This window comes from Triticum dicoccoides, chromosome 5A (genome assembly GCF_002162155.2).
Source record: "Triticum dicoccoides isolate Atlit2015 ecotype Zavitan chromosome 5A, WEW_v2.0, whole genome shotgun sequence".
Lineage (NCBI taxonomy): Eukaryota > Viridiplantae > Streptophyta > Magnoliopsida > Poales > Poaceae > Triticum > Triticum dicoccoides.
Window position 1 is genome coordinate 19,890,434 of NC_041388.1, and position 5,909 is coordinate 19,896,342.

Here is a 5,909-nt window from a genome sequence, read left to right on the forward strand (position 1 = left end):
CGGAGGCCAGCGGAGGACGGCGGCGTGCGTACTGCGTGGTCGCGCAAAGACGGGAGGAGGCCAGCGGCGACGGGGTCCGGCGAGGCAGCGGTGGCTTGTGGAGTGGGCGGTGGCAGGGGAAGCACGGGCGGGGGCGCAGGGCATCTCGATGGTGGGTGTGGGTGGGTGGGACGTGCGTGGTGGGTGGGGCCCTTGCATTGGTGGGTGGAGAGAGAGGACGTGGGGGCGTGGGAGACTGATCCGGGAGCATGTGGAGAGGATCGTGCCACCTCATCGATCCAGGAGATCAATCCGCGAGATGTGTTTCTTTGCTTTGCCGTCTGCCTCTACTGCTACAGATGGCAAAGATATTTGCCGTCTACGTTTTTTAATACACACGGCAAAGTATGCATTATGCCGTCTGTAATACAAAATACAAACGGTAAAGATCTTTGCCGTCTGTATTTATTTTTGTAGATGGCAAAGTAAGCTCTTTGTCGTCTGTGTTTTTTGTTGCAGACGGCAAAGTATATTTTCCCGTTAGTTTTTCTTTGCCGTCTTCTGTTAACGGCAAACCCTTTCTTTGCCGTCTGCCCGACGAAAAGCAGACGGCAAAGACGCCTCTAGACGGCAAAGACGCCTCCTGAGGGAAAAACAAAAGCTAGAAAGGAGGACGCCTGACAAGGGTCAAACATGCTAGATCATATTGTCTAATGTTGAAATATTATTCTCTGTGCAAATGATTTTACTGTAATTGATTATAGCAACATCTTTTCCTATATGAGTTTAACCAAATTGTGCCATCGCACCTTAATTAAGATGGATTTAATAGATAGATATCTCAGTTATGAGCCACATCTAGGAAAAAAGGGCATAAGCAGGTGCATACATCATATATAGTACAACAGTACCACGTAGGCAGTGAGGTAAGCCAAGAAATCAGGCTCAAATAAAAAGAGCATGTCTCAAAGCAAGTTATCCACAGCATGCTCATGTTGTCCAGAACTAAATTGGCGCATAACTAAATGGGTAAGACATGATGGACTAACCTTTTCAGTTAGTCTTGACGAGCATCATCTCACCCTCTTTCAAAGCCGCCTTTAGAATCTGATGTGCCCTGTATTTATCAAACTGTAAGAACCCCTGCTCTACATCTTTGAGAAAGAACACACGGGACATGATGTTAAGATGTCAGTGGCTGCTTCATCCTTAGGCATACAAGTTAAATGTTACAGAACTACAAAATACTGAGAAGAAAAGCAAAAGTGAGATTACAAAACTTATAATTACATCTACAAACCAAAACTGAAGGAAAAAGAACTAGGAATGTGCGTACTATGACATGAATGGAGGACCTCTTCAACGTTAGTTGATTTGCTTACAGGGACTGCTAGTTAAGCTATACAGTAGTATCAAGTATACATGCCAGTCCTGATTACACGCTGATATCGGGTCTCCTCTCTTATGTACTATTCCCAACTGCTGCAACTAGCTAGCCTTGACCAAACATGCATGCATCAACACAAGCTAGCCAGCTCAACTCACCGGCGCCAAATGGCCACTTGCTAGTTAATCAAACTATTTTTCAACACATAGGCTTGACTTTATTTTCCAAACTAATTGGCTCGGCTTTGTTTTTGAACAACCATACAAAGGAAAAAAAGACCTAAACAGACATGCAAACAACCATGGCCTCGTTATAGAACTTGAAACTCACCACCACACTAGCCCTTCATGGCACCATCTCCTCCATCTCCCCGCTATTCAACTTGAACAACAGGAGCAAATCCTGCACCCCAACCACCAGAACACAATCCAACCATCCATTACAAAAGCACACGTACACATGCCACATATATGACCTGCTCGACGAATTGCGCAAAGCCCAGGCGATCGGACCTGGTACAGGCGGGCCGAGGCAGGAGTGGGCGTGGTCCACTCGGCGACATCAGGGGGCCACCCGGATGAGGAGGAGCTTCAGGAAGGGGCCGATACATGGCGTAGGAGGTGAAGGGAGAGAGAGATCCCATGAAGAAGATTGTCGCGGTCCCGAGGAGCGGCGTCGAGCACCTATTGGATGGGGGCGACGAGGTCAAGTCGGCCAGAGCTCGCAACATCGTGACCGAGGGCTGCCAGATCTGCGAGCCAACAAGATGGAGACGGGAGTCAAAAGGACATTTTCGCATCGGGAGGAAAAGCTAAAGGGTTGGGTGACGTTGCTGGACCAGGGAGAGAGACAAGGGTGGAAGTGCGCGCCGGATCAACGGGCGACGGCGGGATTGGCGCGTGGTGGCGGACTGGCGGGGATGGGGGGAAGAGAAGGAGCGGCGTGGGAGGTTTCATCAGAGGGAAAAGGGGGTGAGAGATGGGAGGACGTGGCCACGTACGATAAAATTTGTTATCAAGAGGGAAATATTGAACGGAGTATGTCAGAAGTACAGTAATTATTTTTAGATTTTCTATAAAAATTAATTCCTTTTTTTGCGAAGTCTATAAAAAGTAATTCCATGATGGAAATTACCCTGCCCGATCTTTGTACGATTGGCTGATGCTATAGTCACGTGTGTTGGACCCAAATCAGCTCGAAAAACATGAACCAAATTAGGGAATCAATCTATATTTGACATGAATCGTTGTAAGTAAATCTTACTGCTTCTGTAAAGAAATATAAAAGCGTTTAGATCACTACTTTATATTTTATAGCAGCTCTCTTTAATAATACCCCCTCTGTCTCAAAATAAGTGTCCCAACTTTATACTAATTTTCAGACACTTATTTTGGGACGAAGGGAGTATATTAGTATGCATATATAAAGTTATAGTTGAATGTGTGTGCTATACCGAAAAAGGCTTTCACGTCACTTTATATATAAAGAAAACCACAAATTACAACCGGCCATACAACAAGAAACGGAATATGAATCAACGGGATACACAACTCCATGGAACAACGACGGCCTCAGATCATGTCATCAACGACTCCGACAAGGGAGCTATTCACCGCCGGACGAAAGCCACACTCTGTCCCTCCCAAGGTCAAACTTGTTGTCCCGTCGCTGCCTCCAAAGAGGGCACCCCTGCCCTCTCGTCCTAGATCGAAGGACGCCTTCCCGTCGGCAGGCAAAGCAACTCACCCGAAAGCACGAATGGACAGGCCAAACAGTTGCCGAGGATAGGACAACAGTCATGGCGAGCTCACCCCTAAAGGAAACTCATACATCGCCACCATCTCCGGCCAAGACCCAAACACCCACCGCAGCTGCCGAGCATGGACACTATTGAAGACCAGTAGACCATCACCGCACCGAGCCCTAACCACGAAGAGCTTCCAAGGTGGCACCTTCAAGAAGAAAGCAACCCCGATGCACTGCCGTCGCCCAATCCGGAGATTTTGGGCTTTCGCCCGGGGACAAGAGGCAGAGGGCCGGGTGTAGGTCTTGATGTTGCCCACAAGAAGGAAAACAGCGCCATGGGCATCGCCAACATCGTGGCCAGCCTCACTGATCAAGGGTTTCCCCCGACGTTGAGCCCGAACCCAACGCCCCTCCGACCTGCAGAATCTACAACCGGAGTAATAAATTTCTGATATAGAGATAAAACTTCTCAATGGAACTTACAAATCAACAATTAAAAGCGTGAAATTTATACATACTTCTGTATATAAAATCACCTTATGCGCGAATACATAGCCTGTGAGTAGACACTCTAGAATACTGGCTATTGGTTAATACTTATAGAGAAATGTACCATCTCGCAATATCTGGAATATAATTAATATTGGCCATTCCACACGTTTATTGACGTCATCCATTGAAGCATATCACCGAGAGTGAAAGTTAACCGTCAGTTATTGCTATCCCCCGTCGGGTATTTTCTAAATAACCGAGAGTCACATATGTACCATCGGCCATTTGCAATAATAGGTGAGAGTTTTATTTTCACCTTCGGCTATTAAATTTCACCGTCAGGCATTACATGCAATCCCCGAGGGTGTAGCAAAAATTGTCAGACATTATAATGAACCATCGGGCATTTAATTGGATCTCCGAGAGTTGGATTTTTACCGTCAGGCAATCTAGTATACCATCGGCTATTGGTAGTAATACGTGTGAGTTGGCAATAACGGTCGGCCATTGGAACTATCGTCGGCTATTACTCTAATAACCGACGGCCCGTCAGCTATTATATTTCACCGTCGGAAATATGGGGATTTCTAGTAGTGCGGGGGGCAGAGGGGCACCTCTAGACACACAAGTTGATCTTCGTGATCATTCTCTTAGCCGTGTGTGGTGCCCCCCTCCACCATACTCCTCGATAATATTGTAGCGGTGCTTAGGCGAAGCCCTGCGACGGTAGAACATCAAGATCGTCACCACGTCGTCGTGCTGACGGAACTCTTCCCCGACACTTTGCCGGATCGGAGTCCGGGGATCGTCATCGAGCTGAACGTGTGCTAGAACTCGGAGGTGCCGTAGTTTCGGTGCTTGGATCGGTCGGATTGTGAAGACGTACGACTACATCAACCACGTTGATATAACGCTTCCGCTTTCGGTCTAGAAGGGTACGTAGACAATACTCTCCCCTCTCGTTGCTATGCATCACCATGATCTTGCGTGTGCGTAGGAATTTTTTTGAAATTACTACGTTCCCCAACAGCTAGCCCTACCCCTCTATTTATATGTTGAGCCCTGGGGTCGAAACTTGGAGTAAAAACCTCCTCAAAGTCGGTTTCACCCGAAAGGCAAGAGTCCTTCTTGGACTCCAGGGTTCCTGGCGTCTACCCCCTAGACGCCAGGGTTCCTGGCGTCTAGCCTCTGGTCTCCGCAAAACTTCCTTTTGCACTTTCCAAAAGCCTCGTGGGCTTTCCCCTTTGGCCCAGATAAAGTGTTCTCATGCCCAAACATTTCGAGAAACATCCGGAACCCCTTCCGGTGAATTCTGGAACCCTTTCGGAGATCAAACACTACTATCCACATATCAATCTTTACTTTCGGACCATTCCGAAGTTCCTCGTCATTTCCGTGATCTCATCCAAAACTCCGAACAACATTCGGTCACCAACATACATAACTCATAGTACTATATCATCAACGAATGTTAAGCGTGCGGACCCTACGGGTTCGAGAACTATGTAGACATGATCGAGACACCTTTCTTGTCAATAACCAATAGCGGGACGTGGATGCCCATATTGGCTCCTACATATTCTACGAAGATCTTTATTGGTCAGACCGCATAAAAACATACGTTGTTCCCTTTGTCATCGGTATGTTACTTGCCCGAGATTCGATCGTCGGTATCTGAATACCTAGTTCAATCTCATTACCGGCAAGTCTCTTTACTCGTTCCGTAATACATCATCTCGCAACTAACTCATTAGTTGCAATGCTTGCAAGGCTTAAGTGATGTGCATTACCGAGAGGGCCCAGAGATACCTCTCCGACAATCGGAGTGACAAATCCTAATCTCGAAATACGCCAACCCAACAAGTACCTTCAGAGACACCTTAGAGCACCTTTATAATCACCCAGTTACGTTGTGACGTTTGGTAGCACACAAAGTGTTCCTCCGGTAAACGGGAGTTGCATAATCTCATAGTCATAGGAACATGTATAAGTCATGAAGAAAGCAATAGCAACATACTAAACGATCGGGTGCTAAGCTAACGGAATGGGTCATGTCAATCACATCATTCTCCTAATGATGTGATCCCATTAATCAAATGACAACTCGTGTCCATGGTTAGGAAACATAACCATCTTTGATCAACGAGCTAGTCAAGTAGAGGCATACTAGTGACACACTGTTTGTCTATATTTCACACATGTATTATGTTTCCAGTTAATACAATTCTAGCATGAATAATAAACATTTATCATGAAATAAGGAAATAAATAATAACTTTATTATTGCCTCTAGGGCATATTTCCT

At 46.4% G+C, this 5,909-nt stretch overlaps 1 long non-coding RNA gene across 2 annotated transcripts in view; it reads right to left on the reverse strand.

The window, feature by feature from the left end:
- The window catches only part of LOC119296839, a 5,145-nt gene extending 2,807 nt beyond the window's left edge, over positions 1–2,338 (reverse strand). Inside the window, exons 1-3 of one of the 2 annotated variants that reach the window (XR_005145406.1) lie at positions 2,205–2,338; positions 1,697–2,117; positions 1,029–1,096 (exon numbers count right to left, since the gene is read on the reverse strand). This is a non-coding gene — a long non-coding RNA (uncharacterized LOC119296839). Of the gene's footprint in view, positions 1–1,028; positions 1,097–1,696 lie in introns of both variants that reach the window. The other variant, XR_005145405.1, reaches the window with a different exon arrangement.
- Positions 2,339–5,909: the final 3,571 nt, after the last annotated feature.